The following is a 16,508-nucleotide window of genomic DNA, read 5'->3' as shown; positions in this document are numbered from 1 at the left end:
GATGATAGAATCAAGATTTAATACTATTTCAAATAGAACAATGGATGGAAACCAAGGAGATTTTTTTTTTTTAAAGGAACAGTGATGTTATATATTTATATTAGAAAATAGGCCAGGCATGGTGGCTTATGCCTGTAATCCTAACACTCTGGGAGGCCGAGGTGGGAGGATCGCTTGAGGCCAGGAGTTCAAGACCAGCCTGAGCAAGAGCAAGAGCAAAACCCTGTCTCTACAAAAAAATAGAAAAATGTAGCCTGGTGTGGTGGCGCATGCCTGTAGTCCCAGCTACTCCGGAGGCTGAGGCAGGAGGATTGCTTGAGCCCAGGAGTTTGAAGTTGCAGTGGGCTATGATGATGCCATGGCACTCTAGTGTGGGCAACAGAGCAAGACCCTGTCCAAAAAAGCAAAAAAAGAAACAAAACAAACAAACAAAAAACCAACAACAAAAAGAAAGAATTCATTTTTTAAGTGTAGGATTGCCGTAGAGAATGTAATTTGATAGGATTTCATATGAAAAAGAATGTGAGGGTTTTATTTGCCAGCCAAATACGAGCTAATATGACACAGCTACCTTTGAAAGTTTTGAATGCATTAATTGAAACATGGTGCATGGATTTTAACAAATAAAGGAGGTCTCGCTGTAGTCTACACTGGTTTCACTGTATCTGGCATATTATGTCCAGTTCTTTGGAAATAGGTATTGATGTTACCAAAAGTTCAGCACTTGTCCCCAAGGCTGCATCAGAAGAATGAGGACAAATGGTTTGAGGAGGAAGAAAGTTTATTAATTTGCCAGCAAATGAGGAGGTTGGCAGACTCCCTTCTTAAAGTACCAGTGTCCTGTCTGAGCAGAAATGCTGAGCTTTTAAAGGGGAAGTTTTCCGCATCAGGCTATTGCTGTTAAACTACAGTTGATGGTTCTCATTCATCCCATCTTTGGCTAAGACACTGTCATGACCACCGCCTGGACAATTCCCTTGAGCCATCTCCTGTGGTACAAAGAACAAAGGACACTCCCGTGCCCCTCTGACCGCTGGCCTGAGGCAGGGATGCAGGTTTTAATTCCCAAAAAGAGTGGGGAAGGTTTTAGAGAGACAGAAAGCATTTTTACCCTTTTTCAGGCTGTTGATACCGTTAGAGACCAGAAAAGAATGGTCAGGATGATAATGACAGGATTTCAGGGTTGGTTGAAGGAGAGCCTGGAAAAGAGGAGATTTAAGTGAGTATGACAGCACTTTTTAACTATCTGAAAGCCGAAGAAAGGGAACTAGAGGGGTAGAAGTTATAGCGAGAAGGATCGTGGTTCAGGACAAGGAAGGGCTTTTCTGTGATGAGAGCTGTACTGCCGTGGAATGGGCCTTGCAAAGTGCAGCAGCCCTTCCTTACCCACGGGGGATGCGTCCCAAGACCCCCACTGATTACCTGAAACTGAGGATAGTACCAAACTATGTACACCGTGTTTTTTCCTAACTGATAACCAAGACGCTACTGGATGATTAACAGGTGGGGAGGGTATGCAGTGTGGACATGCCGGACAAAGGGGTGATTCATCACGCTACTCAAAATAGCATGCAATTTAAAACTTATGAATTGTTTATTTCTGGAATTTTTTCATTTAGTATTTTCTGACCACAGTTGACTGCGACTACCTGAAACCGTGGGAGTGAAACAGCAGATAAAAGGGGACGACTGTAATCAACTATGCCCTCCATAGAAGTGTTCAAACAAATGCTAGGTGGTGTGTTAAAAGGGATTCCATCCTAGGTGAGAGGAGGGAACCTCTAATCATGATTTCTTTAGATTATAAAACCTTGTGAGTTCTGCCCTAGTTCTGTTTTGTGCCCATTATTAACCAAAATTAACAGTTCAGCTCAATTTAGACTAACTGTATATGGAGACAGGGGGCCCCGAGGGGCAAAGACTAATCATTCTTGTTAAGATGCTTAATCAGTTATGATCTGATGGCAGTTCCCTCAGTCGCTAGGGAAGCCTACAGTCTTCTTGCAAGGCTTTCTGTATTTTAATAATCATATTCTCAAAATTGGAAAGGGCCATCGAAGCCCCTAGCACAACTCCCTTCCCTGGGCTTGTGCACCAAATTTCTCCAGGGGTATACCAGTTGTTTCTGATCTTGCTGTCTCTGGTTGCTCTTCTCTATCAGTTCTATGACTGACAACCTCTCAACTCACCTTATGTTATCTCTGCTGCCCGGGGACAATCCTGGAAGAGATGAGTAGGTACTGAATTGTATATTCCCTAATACGATTTTCCCAAGGACATGGCTGCTTGCTAACTAGAGAAAGCTCTGTCTTTTGTTCGATATTTGGGACACTACGTTGATATAATTGTATTCTAGCTCCTTCTCTGACCACTCACTCCTTCAACCAAATGAAATGTTACAAAGGTTCTGCCACCTAAACCTCTGTCCAGAAAAACCCACTAGATTTCCTCCCTGGTCCTTTCTCCCCATCTGGCTTAATCTTAGTCTCCTAAGCTCTTCCGTGGTGGACGTGGGTGTTGTTTTGCATCAGCTCACTTTGGGCAGTATGAGGAACGGACAGACCGTGGTCAGAAGTATGCTTCCTGTGGCAGTCCCCGGGGACCTCGGCCCCCGCCCCCACCTCTGAACCTCGGCACTGCTGTGCGTTGACCGTGGCCTTCCCTAGTGAAGTCTCCTCTTCTTAGCCAGTGGGGCCCTTCTCCTGGAGAGAGCAAGTTCCCAGAGCTCCAGTTAATCCCCCAGCCTCGGCTCAGGGCTAACTAACACTCTGCACCTAATTCTTCCTCTGATGTGTTTCCACCCAATTAAGAGTCTCTCTGGGTGTTCAGGATGTTGGTTGCTGATGTCCCCGACTGGGGCAGTTGGTGAGATCTGAACCCTGGGGAGATTTTCGGCCCGCCATGGTGGGGATCTGTCCTGTCTCCTCCTGCTGGGGCCAGTTTGAGGGACAGCGGTGTACCACGCTGCTAGTGGTGGCATTTCCTACACTGGCCAGGCCTTCCCGTAATTGTCTCGTTAACTCTGCCATGCCACTGGGAGGCAGGTGGAGCAGGCATTATTATCTCCGACGGAAAATGGCCAAAGGATGAAGTGGGTGTAATGGACCCTTTTCTGTGGCTGCTTCTAATTCTCCAAACCATGTGGTCAATTATACAATGAAAGGTTGTTTCATAGAGCAGGCAAAAAAATATTAATATTGATTTCTTCTGTTTTAAAGATCAAAATTATAATCCTTCAGTATAAGATGCACTTTCAACTGATTTAATAAAACATTGATTTTTCTTTTTCTTGTCTTTGCATAAGGTTTAGAATAGATATAATATTTAGAGACAACATAGTTATTCTACTACATATAGTAATGGGTGAAATGCCTCAATGTGGTGTTCACACCTAAGGACTTCTGAGGGATATTTTTCCTTATTTATGTCAATGTTCTGTCCTGAAGGAAAGCCTTTGGAGCCACGACCGGAGTGGAGGGTAGGTTGGTGCCAAGTGACATATATTTCCTGGCAGGGGTGGCATCAGTGAAAACGTTTGATTTTTGTGCAAATAATCTGTTTATTGGGAAGTGGGAATTGTCTCAGAGATAGGAATGACCCTTCCAGGTTTCCAGCAGAAAGCAAAATAACTTCCCCAAATTGCGTGTGTGTAATGGAATATAAGACATTACTTCATTTTCATGCTTCAAAGTGAAGCCAGGGTCAAACTCAAAAAATACTAGTTCCCAGATTCAGCCCAAACTGGGCCAACTTTTAGGGTTTCTCAAGTCTCCAGGTTTTTATTTAGCACATTAACCCCAATGGAAGGAACTGCTAAGCAAAGCCAGCACTATAGAAAAAGGAGCTGTTTTACTAAAGACGTTTTATGTACACAAGGTTAGTTTCAACAGAACATGGTCTCAGTTGACCAGGAAGCCTTTTAGTGATAGGAAAGTTGAGACTTGGACCAGGGCTGTGTCATCTGCATGCAGTCATATGTCCATTCCTGCATGCAGGCATGTGTGCACAAACCTCTGTGGGACATGTCTGCCCGGTACAGGGGAGCCAGCTAGAGCCAGGCCACAAGGTGATGGAGGCTCACTGGCTGCTGGCGGGCACTGTGCTGTATTGGAAAGAGTGAATGCCTTAGAGCCAGACGGACCCAGTTTCCAGTACCTTCTTTGCTTCTTCTTATTAATATTAATAATTGTGCATTTTTAAAAGCAATTTACTTAGCTTTACTCAGCCTTAGTTTCCTCATTTGTAAGTTTATATCCATTGCATTTTCCTATAAAGAATAAATGAGATAACGTTTATTAGCTGTAAAGTGCCTTGCACTTAGTAGGTGCTTAATAAATTGTAGTTGCTTGTACTCTGATGATTTTGTCTATGATGAGATTTTACTCTCAGTTTCTTAGCAGATCTACATGCTTCTGTCCTTGAAGAAGCCAAGAGAAAGACGGTGTAGAGTATTAAATACCTGCAAATGTCAGATATGGACATTATAGATAAATACATTAAGGCATGATCTTTCCCCTCAAGGGCCTTATTGTCTTATGGTGAGATAGCTGTAAATAAAAAAGTATAATGCAATGTAATAATTGACATGAAATTATGTATCAGGAAATAAAACTAAATAAATTGATTGCTAAGTGCTTACGATGTGACTAACCCTGTGCAATGACTCATACATACATTTTTAAATATAATCCGCTTAACAGCACCATCAAGCAGATGCCACTATCTGCATATTAGAGTTTAGGAAACTGAGGGTCAGTGGAGTCTAGAAACTTGCCCAAGAGCAACACAGCCACTCTGCTTGGGCTGAGGGTATCCATAAAACTCTGCAGAGGGGGCTGTGCTTCAGCTGCGAGCTGCAAAAGGAGTAGGAGTCTGTCACATGGACAGCATTCCCAGGCGAGGGAACAAGATGTACATGAGGATGGAGGCGGGAGAGAGCCAGGCGCGTTCAGGAACTACAAATACTTCAGTGTTGCAGCAGCATCATGTCCTGGGAGAGGGCGGTAGCTAGCACGTGGCCAGAAATGATTTTTGGACAGGTAAGCAGGGGCCTGATTGTGCCACGTCCGGCTGTGTGACAGGGCATGGCTGTGCTTTATTGATAGGAAGCCTTGGAGAGATATGGAGAAAGGGGGTACCTGGGTGTCTTCGGGCTGCTGTAACTGAATGCCACAGACTCAGTATGTTAAACACAACAGAAATTTATTTCTCTCAGTTCTGGAGGCTGAGAAGTCTGAGATCCAGGTGCAGGCAGATTTGGTGTTGCTGAAGGCCTGTTTTCTTCGTAGGTGGACTGTCTTCTTCTCGCTGTGTCCTCACATGGCCAAAAGGAGAACTGTGTTCTCTCCAGCCCCTTGCAGGAGCACTGATGCCATTCATGAGGGCTCCACTCTCATAACCTAAGCACCTCCCAAAGGCCCCACCTCTTAATACCATTGCATGGGAGGTTAGGAGGTCAACATATACATTTGGGTGAGGGGGCACAAACATTCATTTGTAGCACCAGGTCATTGCAGATAATCTTGTGAGAAAAATCACATTGATCCTGCTGAGGGAGTTGGATTTTAGGGACAAAGACTGGAAACAAGTAGACAAAGAAGGAAACTGTGGTAATAGTTTCCTCATTCATTCTTTTGTTTGACGTGTATTTATTGAGCATGTACTACATGCTAGTTGCTTGTCAGTGGTGGAGGTATGGCTATATGAACAAGATGGCCAGTGTCTCCTGTTATGGTGCTTGCTTTCTAGCAAGGGGAGATAGACAATAAACAAATAAGCAAACACCCAAGGTAATAAATGCTACGAGGAAAATGAAAAAGGATGATTGAGTAGGCCAAGGCTTGGGTCTACTCCAAGTTGGGTGGCAAGGAAGGCTTACTGACATGAAAACATTTAAGCTGAGACTGACCATGTGGGCATATTTTTGAATTATGGTAGTGAGGACAGAAAAGGAGGAACCCATCAAAGGTATCTGGGAAGTAGATTTGACAGGACTTATATCTGGGTTGGGCAGTTTGTCTAGTGTGAACCTGAGGTTTCCACTGGGGCAGCAAAAAAGGGCAGCATAATCTAGAGGCTAAATGCCTGCCTGGGCTACGATTGTGGTTCTACCACGTGCTGTGTGATCTGGGAAGGTCACTTCACCTCTCTGCCTCACTCTTCTCATCTATACGATGGGTATAATAATAGTTCATATCTCACAGGATTGCTGAGAGGGTTGGATATGTTGTGTGTGTGTATAATGATTAGAATAGAAATAGTGCCTGCCTTGTGGCCAGTGTATATGTGCTTGCTGTTATCATTATTATCATTAGCATTAGCATGTTGGGTAAAGAAGAAAGGATTTGAAGAGCAGGGGTGCTAGCGAGTTTAATTTAGACAGTAGAGTGTGAACTGCCCACGGAGTGTGCAAGTGGAGAGATACACAAGGCAGCTGGCTGTACCTCTAACGTTCAGGTGACAGGACTGAAAGTATTTGTTTGGCACTGACTCCTACAGAAGAGCAAGGCAGTGAGAATGTAGCTGAGGCAAGAGTCTTAGGATTAGCAAAGTTTAAGTAGAAGACAAAGGAAGAATTGAAAGTCATCCTGCCCATTGAAGCCAGGATGACTAGGGGACAGTATTATAGGAGCAAGAAAGACTGGTCAGAAGAGGTGGAAATAGGTAAGATAATTACTCATGTGCCCTCTGAACTGGCAATTTGGAGGTCACTGGTCGTAACCAGGGAGCAGTTTTAGAAGAGTGTATGCAAAGAGAGGGAGAAGAGACTGAACATTGCAATCTCGTTCTAGAAGTTTTCCTGGGAAGGGAAGAAATAGGGATGATACCTAGAGGAGAAGGCGGGGGTGACTGGGGAGAATTCTTGTTTTAATGTGGAGAGACATAAGCACTTTTTTATGATCTCTGAGGTAGAAATTGATAGCTCAAGGCTGAGAATTTCAGAGAGGATAAATTCATTCATTCAACAAAGTAATCAATTATGCACTATGTATTGGGGTTCCCAATCTTATTGAGGAGAGAATATTAACACAGTTGAGAAAATGCAAGCTTGGATATGCGCATTAAAGGAAAAAGTATATCAAAGAGATTGGACCCGGCCAGAGGGGCGGGGGCAAGAGTGCAGCACTTGGGCTAAGGTCAGGATGGTTGGAAGCAGCCAGGTGAGACAGATGAGATGACACTGGCAAGATGAGGCAGGAGCTGGTTGGCGGTGACAAGGACTAGGGGTTCTATTTTAGTGCATCAGGAAGCCAAGAAGGTCTTTGGGAAGGGAGATGACAGGATCGGCTTTGCTTATGAAAAGATTGTTCACATGGCAACGTGGGGAAAGGGTGGAGGCTGCTCTGGATGGGCTGCTAAGCCATCAGGAGGCCACTACATAGTCCAAGCTAAGGATATTGGTATCTTGGACTTGGGACGGTGACAGTGAAAAAAAGTAGATAAATTCAAGATATACTTAGGAGATAAATGTCCAGGACTTGGTGATGAATTGGATATACATGGGTGTGAGGAAAAAGAGGACTTCATGGTTGAGTCCTAGGATTCCACCTTGCTCATGTGGGTGGTGCCCCATTAAAAGGGGAGGAAGCAAGGTTTCAGAGGAGCAAGGAGGGATATAGATCCAGATCACAGGTGAAAGGATTACCCTGGGATAGACGATAATAAAGGTGAGTTTATAGGCGGCGTGGTGGGAGGGCGAGGAGGTTAATAGCAGCAGGATCTATTCTCTGAGTGACAGGAAATGAGGTCATCTCCTAAGATCAAGGAAAGTGGAAGGGGAACAGGATGAAGTTTGGATATAATTAATTTGGGGATTTTTTTTTAAATCACCTTTTCTCTGACTACCTTAAAAGACATTCATTCATATCTTGCTGGAACTCACCTCATTTCTTCCCGTCGGGGTAGGGGAAGAGTCTTATCACACCCATCGTACAGGCACAGGCTGTGGTTAATTCTGTCGCAGCACCTGCCATCGTGGGTGCTCTTTGGTTTACTTCTCTGTCTCCCCACTAGCTGATGAGACCCTGGAGGACAGAATCTGTCTCTCTTGTGTCCAGCACAGAGTAAGTGCTCAGCAATTGCTTGTGGAATTCAGGAATGAACGAATGGAAAAACCAAGGTCTTGGCATTTGAGGTCGTGGGCTCAGCTTCAGGCGTTGAAGCCAGGCCAGAGTGTAGGCCCATCACTTCCAGCTGAGGCCCAGCCACTGGGACAGGTAGTTTCCTATTAGAAGGAGAGGTGTTTTCAAGTCTGCTTATTCTATCCCAGAAATTGTCCCCAACAGCATATTTCCGGAGCACTCTAGCTCCATCTGCCTGCCTGGCCACTCAATTCCCCATGGCCCCACGGACACTCAGGTGATCCCTCACCATGAGGAAGGAGCCAAGTTGCAAACCCTCTGGGAGCAGCGCCCACTGTCCCTCCCCCTCCCGCCAGCGCCAGCAGCTGACATCACATGCAGGTACAGCTCCATCCTCCTTGTCTGAGGACAAAGGAGAGGAAACTCACCAAGTGCCCAGAGCGCTGCCAGATGTTGAAAGATGGAGGAGGGCTCCGTTTGGAGCTGTGGCTTGGGCCGAAGGCAGAGGGGATCCCCGTGACACGGAACCCCAGGCTCTCCCGTCCTGGGCCCTCCACCTGCCCATGTTTTGTATGAAACAGCAGGGAGAGGAGAGCTTATGTGCAGGAGCCCAGAGTGGACAGCTGGGGTAGCTGCAGAGGCAGCGAGTCCACGCAGCTGCAGAGCGAGCCCCCAGCCCCTGAGGTCCCAGCTGCCATGTGGCCGGCCCTCCCCTGAGCCCAGCATGGTGCAGAATCTGCGCTCGGAGACCGCCTCGTGCAGCACGGCTATAAAGCAGGCTTGTCACTACCACGTCTCCTCCCTGAGGAAGAAGCTGGCCTTTCTACGTGCCAAGTAGGTGGCAGAGGGGCCCTGGAGATTAGGTTTGGGGTCACCTGGGCTGGCCCCCATGTTTGGAGGTGTTGGAGGTCCCTGCCAAGTGACAGATGCCTAAGAGGGAGACACAGTGATCTGTTGCAAGAGGCTGAAGGCCAAGGCTGGGAGGTGCGGCCGGGTGGGTGTTGACGGGGAGGTCGAGTCAGCGTCGTGGCACTGTGTGCCTCCCGAGAAGGTGACTTAGCTCTCTGGGTCCTTCTTCATGACTGGCCAGGGATCCTTATTTTCCTCTTTCTTGGTAAATTCTTTCGGTCGGTAAAGAACTTGGAGGTTCCAAGAGAAAGGTGAGGTAGAGAAACATGTAGTCTACCTGGGTTAGGGCCCCCTGGACAGGGGCACTGGGTCTTTGGGGGTTTGATAGTAGGGACCTAAGAGTGAGCTGTTTGGGGGTGCTGACTTAGTGTGTTCGTGTGTTATGTCCACTCGTTGGGGATCAGCTGCTTGAGCGTGAACCAGGTGTGGGATGCTTTTCCCTAACGCGGCCCCTGTACCTGGCGGAACCCTGCTGTGGGGGCTCCTTGCCCCGAGTATGCCCTGCCCTGGGCCCTGTGACTAGCACAGGGGAGGAGGTTTCCTGGAGGAGGAAGAGATTCCAGCCTCTGGGATCAGAGTTAAATTTGAAAGCTGGCAGGCATGAGAGAGAGACAGAGAGAGAGAGAGAGAGAGGGAGGGAGAAGGGGGTGGGGGAATGTAGACTTAGCGGCATTTTTTGTTGTTGTTGTGAAGAAAAACAGCAGTAAGAAAGGAAAGATGGGGTAAATGAAGGGAGGAGAGAAGGAAGAAGAAAGAAGGTAGCAAGAGGGCTGAAGGGATGTCAAAGAGCAGGGAGGGGGCAGAGGTGGTAGGTGGTTGATGTTGATCCTCTCTCTGTCTCACACACAGGCACACACGGCAGAGATGCCCATGATTGTTTAGCTGTCTGTTGACAAGTGTTCTCTCCCCAGGGGGGGTTCTCATGGCAGAAATTTTGAGGCTGGTGAGCAGAGACTGAGTCCTTCCTCCGATTAGATGTCACTTCTCACTTCTTGGGTACTGACCATCCGGTGCTGTGCCTTGCATGCAGAAGGCACTCAACAGAAGAAGAGACTCTGACCCTGTGATGTGGTGTTGGTGGCAAGGGCGAGATTCAGTAACGGCTTCGTGGAACTCAAAGGCTTTGAAGACCAAAAGACCTTCGTTTAAATTCTGGCTCTACCGCTTACTGGCTGTGGTGCTTTTGCAAAATCATTTTGTCCTCTCTGAATCTGTTTCCTTCCTGAAAACTGAAGATAATTATACCTACTTTGTGGAGGTTGTGGGGAGCAAAGTGAGATAAAATAGGAAAGGCACTTAGCGCTGTGTCTCTGGCACATAGTCAGCACTCAATAAGTGGTAGCTTTTGTCATTGTCAGCGAATGGGAGGCCTGGGCTTGGCCTGTAAGGTGCGTGGAAGGTGACTGGGAGGTTTGAGAACTTACTAAGGTAAGCCACATGCCAGTCAGTCCCTGAGCGGTCACGTTTGACGTCTTAGTTGCCAGGGGAAGCCGGCCATGGAGGCTGTGGTCCTCGCTTTCCCGGCGAGTGACAGCTGCCTTGAGGGTGGGGTGAAGAGCCTCGAGTGGCAGTCCGTGTGCAGGGGCTTCCTGGCCCACCCACAGAGAGCCCACTGCGACTGTGTGTGGTTCGTGGGTCCAGCTGAGTAGGAAGATGCCGCCGTGGTGGTGACCCTTCGTAAATGACTCCACTAGGGGTCCCAGATGTTCTTGTTGCTCAGATCCCAGGAAGAATGTTCACGGCCCGGGTGGAAAGGAAGACCTCCCTCCCTGTCAGTGACTTGTCACCCAAACCTCCGCCAGCCTCAGTTTCCTCATCTGGGAGCTGTTTCATCTCAGAGGGGCGGCCTCTTATCCCCGTGTCCCAGTAGGATTTCTCCGCCCCACTTGCGCCACCACCCTGGCTTATTTTCCATCTTAGCACTCATCACGTGCTAGAATTGTATTTATTTGTTGACTTGGTTGTTTTCTGTCTCCTGCGCTGCATGAGAGCAGGGTCCACCTTTGTTTTATTTAGTGTGCACCCAACACTTAGCACAGTGCCGGACACATGATATGTACTTAATAAATATTTGTTAAATGGGTGAATGAAACAAATGAGTGACCATCTAAGGCTTTTGCTGGCCCTCACATTCTGTGCTCATGGGATTCTGTGACTGTAGCCCCAGTTGAGGGCTAACGGCTAGGCCTTACCCATCCACCAATCTTTCGAACTCTTCATGGGCATGGAAATGGTTTGGTTTGTGATGTCCCTTCTGTGTTACCCGTTCTCTGGTCCTTGTGCACATATGCTTAGGGGATCACGTGACTTTGTGGAAGACAGCACAGAAGGGCTTTTTTTAGGTCTGGGCTAAGCTCTGACTTTGGAGGACAGGGCAGAAAAGCAAGCGGTTGGCCCTGCCTTCCCCCTCCCTCCCCCAGTTCCCAGCTTAGAGCTCCTCTCTGGCAGTCCCGGCTGCTTCTGTTGCTGTCAGCAGAACTGTCTGCAGGTGTAACCATCACCTGCTCTGTGTTTCTCCTACTCCAGCATTTCTTCTTTCTGCCTGAGAAAGGGGGGTTGATAATTATAGCTCAGCAGACTGCTCTCTCTCTCTCTGCTGATGCCATAGTTGGGATTTAGGTGTGGACAACTAGTGGATTGGTGGTATTTTTTATTCCCCCAGCTTCCCTTCTTCCTGCTGGGAGAAATCCCAGCCTCCTACCAGCCTTGGCGAAGATGGAATGTGAGTGGGTGACAATTCCGGGGCTCGAGGCAGAGCATTCAGGCTTGCTCTGCTCTGTGCTGTGTTCCTTGCCTCCCTGTTATTCCAGGGTTGTGATGAAGTCATGGGATAAAACCTCTGGGTTCTCTTCTCAACCACTCACTGATTAATAATGGAAGCTCAGAGCAGCTGTTTGCAGAGACCACTCCTCGCTTACTCATCTGAAAGTCCTTGTCCCAGAGGTTGATACTGTGGCTCAGTTGCAAGCTCCTATCAGTAAGAAAATTTTTGAGCATGTACCACCACTATATACGTATGAGTTATATATGTGTACTTCTGTACTAAATATTTTGTATATACTGTAATGTAATGAAACAAATTTTAAAAGGATGAGGCAAACATAAATATGAATACAAGTTCTAATATTTTCTTCCTGCATGGCCATGGGTAGGCGTTGATATCCTCTTGATACTGAGCAACCCACTTGGGATACCGTGGTTCTAAGGCGGTGGTCCTCAGCCTTTTAATGTGTTTGGGAATCATAGGCAGAGCTTATTCAAGAGGTAGATCCCTGGGCCGCACTCTTAAATTCTGAGTCATGTGGACTGGGGTAGACTTAGGAATTTGCACAGTTAACACATATCCCAAGTGATTCTGATGCAGGTGGTCTTGGGACCATGCTTTGAGAAACATGCCCCGAGCCCTGCAGCCTCCCCTGATCCCGCTCTGGCTAGTATCAAAGCACACAGTGTATCAGGGCTGGGTTGCAGAAGGGCCTTTTTGCACCTGGCCTGGTGCTGTGGTTTGACTGTGTTCTCCCGAATTCATGTGTGACAGTATTAAAAGGTAGGGCCTTTGGGAGGCAATTAGGATTAGATAAGGTCATCAGGGTGAGGCCCCCATGATGGGGCTCTCGCCCTCTGACCACGTGATGCTCTCCACCAAGTTATGACACAGTAAGAAGGCCTTCATCATGTGTGGACCCTCGATATTGGACTTCCCAGCCTCCAGGACTGTAAGAAGTATATTTATTTTCTTTGTAAATTACCCAGTCTGTGGTTTTCTGTTATAGCAATGGAAAAAGGGCTAAAACACCAGGGGACACAGCTTCTGTTTTTTTGTACCTGTCTTTTGCATAGCCCAAGAGTCACCATTCTGTAGCAAGGAGAAAGGTGGGTGGGCTGGGGGTGTGTAATTAAATTAATCATTCCATCTTATCTGTCACCAACTTTCAGGGTTATTCAATGCTTCTTTTCTTCTTATCCCCAGGCATATAAGCGAAAAGCAATTAGCTGCTGGGCCCTCTCCCTCTCCCTTTGCCATTTCTCTTTAATCTGAACTGGGAAACTCTTCCACTGAGATGCAGAGAAACCCATTTTCACCCTGATTCACACGATCCAAAGGGGCTGAGGAGGGGGCTGAGGGAGTAGAGAATGTCTGGGTGCACCCGCTAACCTGACCTCCCACGCACAAAAACTCCCTTGTGTTATCTTTTGTGTGAGCATGATGGGTGAGTTAGTAAATCGAATTCAAGATTAGGACTTTTGAAACTCCTAGTTTTTTGGTTGACTTTTAAAGATACTTAACAGCAGACTTGCTGTGGGATCCACAAGGTGAACAACACCGGCTCATCTCCTCTCCCTCCAGAAGTGAAACAGATTATTGTCTGTATTTCCTTTTCTGGACGTCTTAAACGATGGTGGATTCTCATCCGGCTGATGGTTGTCCTTGTAGATAAGAGTGTAGAACATAGACCTACAGAAGGAGCCCTTGGGCAGGGACTTAAGGAGTCCATCCGCAGTACTCCTTCCCAATCCATGCATGTCTTGTTCAGTACCTACATCAAGTGGTCATATGCCTGTCTGTGAATAACTTTTATAATGGAAAATTTGCTAAGGAAATTAATTGGTCTCTTTCAGCAAAGAAACTGATAATTATAGCTAATTCTCACCAATCTACATGGTAAATCCAAGACAATGCAGAATGTCTGTGTACTTAGTTTGTGTGGGAGCAATATTTAAAGTTGTGACGTATTGTTTGTTATTGTCAATAACAATAGATGCCATTTTGAGGGTTTGTTATGTGCTCAACAGTGTGCCTTACCCATGCCATCTAATTTAACCATAATAGCAGCCCTGTAAGGGAAACTACTATTGTACTCATCTTACACATGAGGCTTAGATTGTCTGCTGTCAAAGCTTGTTCGTGGCAGAGCAGGGATTTGACTCCAGAACTCAAGTTCTTACTTGCAACACCATGACTTCCAGTTGAACAAAGAGACATGACTATCAGGGCACTTGGGACCCTGTGCAGAACCTGTTTTTCCTTGGCTGTGTTGGATCTTTTTTTTTTACCAACTTCCTAGAATTGGAGCTCCAGATGTGGAGGTGTGTGAACAAATCTATTAGTGACAGTTATCTCTTGGAAAGCTTCAAAACCAGACAGAACAAGAAAAAAAAAAAAAAAAACCTGACAGAGAGAATAGACCCCAATGATTCCAAATGACCCAGTTAAATATGCTTTATGGCCAAATAGTTTTTCCCTTAAATTATCTTTTTTGAGTATGTTTCCTATGGCTTGTTGATTTTTGAGAAGTGCCTTAAAATTTTAGCTAACAAGTTATAAGTAGAAAAGTTCCAGTACATCTTTTTGTTTGACAACATCTCTTTCTGATGCTTTCTTTCGGTTTCACTATTGTGCCTACGCAGCAAAACGGAAGTGTTGATAGTCTTACCCCTCTGCAGATACCAGGTGAAGCCCCCTAAGTATTTGCATGAACTGCAAAAGTCTTCTGCCTTTCTTCTCTTTCTCCACTGGGCTTACCAGCATTCCTGGTAAACAACTGTCCTCCAACAGGAATCCCCGACGCTGCTGCCTCTTACTGGACTGCCGGGGATCTGTGAGTGTAGTCTGTCTGCCACCTTAGCCTGTTTGTCTCTCGGCTTTACCAGTAGTCACTAGAGGGTCTCCCAGTGGTGTGCATGCAGTGATGTGCAGGCATTCAGACAGTCCTCACATCTTCCATCCTAGCTGTTCCGGCACCTGCCTCCCCAGTCTGCAAGAGAGTGTTTTGGTGGAACGATGGAAATATGTACAGCTCCCATTTACCATGCACCATGGCAGTATTATTGGGCCCTCCCCCTCTCCCTCCCTGCTGGTCTCCCCTCCCAGTTAATTGGAAATGCATTTAATACACCTAACCTATCATAAAGTCAGAATCATAAGTTGAGGCCGGGCGCAGTGGCTCATGCCTGTAATCCTGGCACTCTGGGAGACCAAGGCAGGAGGATTGCTTGAGGTCAGGAGTTTGAGACCAGCCTGAGCAAGAGTGAGACCCCCATCTCTACTAAAAATAGAAAAAAAAATAGCTGGGTGTGGTGGCCTGCACCTGTAATCTCAGCTACTTGGGAGGCTGAGGCAGGAGGATGGCGTGAGCCCAGGAGTTTGAGGTTGCTGTGAGCTAGGCTGATGCCATGGCATTCTAGCCTGGGCAACAGAACAAGACTCTGTCTCAAAAAAGAAAAAAAAAAGAATTATAAGTTGGGGATCATTTGTATTCTCACTCTGAACCCTTGCGATGGGCTCTGATGTCCTCTGCAGCCTCGCTGTAGGATGTTTGTGAACATTGGTACGAGCATAGGAGTGAGCCCCTAGGGCAGGAAGTGGCAGCCTTATGCAGTTATGATCCTGTTCCATTTTTGAAGCACTTGCACAACTTTTTCTTCTAAAAGTACAGTACAGGGACCAGCTGCTGACTGGAGGTGGTGTGATTGTGCCTGGAGACGGTAGGTAAGGGCAGGAGTTGCATAACCAGACCAGTGCTAGCTTTGCACTGGCATTAAGTGCAGAAAGCTTGGAGGATATTAAATAATGGGCTAGAATTTGAAACAGGCAGTTTGGCTCTAGATTTTACACTATGCTGTCCATCTGTAGAAGCTGAGGTCGAGGTAGTAATCACTGCTATTCCTGTTGCTTGTGGGGGGGGGGTCTCAGGAATTGCTAGCACCTGAAGAAGGTGGGTTCCCCCTTTGCCCATCTTGTTTTACTGTGAGGAACTCAGGCATAGGACGGCACTGATGCCGGCAAAGGCTCTCAGTCGTGCAGGAAGGAGGTATGAGCTCCCTAAGCAAGCCCCAAGGGAGGCGGACTGCTCCCCTTTATCCAGCCAGCAGGACTTGCACTGGAATAGCCCTTTCTGTCTTTTGATGTCTCCTTCGCGGCTGGCTGCTGAGGGTGCAGTACCAGAGGTGACTGGCCCCTACTGCTTAGCTACTTCCTTTTCTCCTAAAGCTGAACTTTAACTCACAACCTGTGTTCTTCCCCTCGTTGTCTTGACTGCTTCAGAAACTTCCATCCAGGGCTTTGCACAACAGCCTGACTTAATGCAGAGAGCAGTTCAGCTTTGCAAGAGCAATTCAGACTTGACCTTTGCGGTAGTGCCTCCCGTCTCCCCAGCTTTCCTCGTGCTGGGCACTTCTCTTCATCCATGGCTGGACGGCTCATCTCTGGTGCTTCAATCAGACCCTCTCAGGGACAGTCTCACTGGGACTTGTAGTTGCTTAATCTCCTTTCTCCTCCCATTTCCAACCAGAGCACGTTCTCTGATTTTCTTTGACCTTTCTTTCCTTTTATTTTCATGTGAATTCTTACTTTTTTGTTTTGTTTTGTTTTGTTTTTGTTTGAGACAGAGTCTCACTTGGTTGCCCCAGTAGAGTATAGTGGTGTCATCATAGTTCACTGCAACCTCAAATTCCTGGGCTCAAGTGATCCTCCTGCCTCAGCCTCCTGAGTGGCTGGGACTATAGGTGCGTGCCATG

General features: G+C 46.9%; 1 protein-coding gene across 3 annotated transcripts in view; it reads left to right on the top strand.

Moving 5' to 3' along the window:
- GRAMD1B (GRAM domain containing 1B) overlaps positions 1-16,508 on the top strand; it is a 164,512-nt gene that overhangs the window by 45,321 nt on the left and 102,683 nt on the right. The gene's annotated exons all lie outside the window — the stretch shown is intronic.

The sequence above is a fragment of the Eulemur rufifrons genome, chromosome 6, assembly GCF_041146395.1.
Source record: "Eulemur rufifrons isolate Redbay chromosome 6, OSU_ERuf_1, whole genome shotgun sequence".
In the NCBI taxonomy this organism is placed as follows: Eukaryota; Metazoa; Chordata; class Mammalia; order Primates; family Lemuridae; genus Eulemur; species Eulemur rufifrons.
Note: the sequence above shows the minus strand (reverse complement) of the source record. Positions and strands in the feature narration are given on the sequence as shown.